Source organism: Acyrthosiphon pisum, chromosome A1 (assembly GCF_005508785.2).
Source record: "Acyrthosiphon pisum isolate AL4f chromosome A1, pea_aphid_22Mar2018_4r6ur, whole genome shotgun sequence".
Lineage (NCBI taxonomy): Eukaryota > Metazoa > Arthropoda > Insecta > Hemiptera > Aphididae > Acyrthosiphon > Acyrthosiphon pisum.
The window spans coordinates 145,200,855-145,201,305 of NC_042494.1; positions in this window are offsets into that span (position 1 = coordinate 145,200,855).

Consider the following 451-nt stretch of genomic DNA (forward strand, 5'->3'; position numbering starts at 1 on the left):
AATAATTAATATCCTAATATAAGGTGCTTTTTTTTTTGTGTATAACTAACATTATGCCTGTTTAATATTTATCCATAATAATACAGATAATTGAATGTTTGATTTCTTTAATTTTTATATTGAAACTGGGCTTAAACCTAGTTTTATAAATCCACCTAAGTTCATAACCAGCTGGGTAAATTTTGGTTTTTCATTTTCAACACCATAACCATGATCAAAGTAATAGTGAATACCATAGTTGTTTTAACACCAATTTACACTTGATTAACCAATACTAAATGCTATACAACCAACAAGCCACATAACTCATGATTTAAAATGAACAAAATTAATTTTAAAGGTTTCAGCTTAGGTTTTACTAACAGCATTTTAAAATTGTTTGCTTTTGATCTTAACAATTTATTTAATTCTAAAATCTTATTTAACTGATTTTTATGAATTTAGTTTCGGT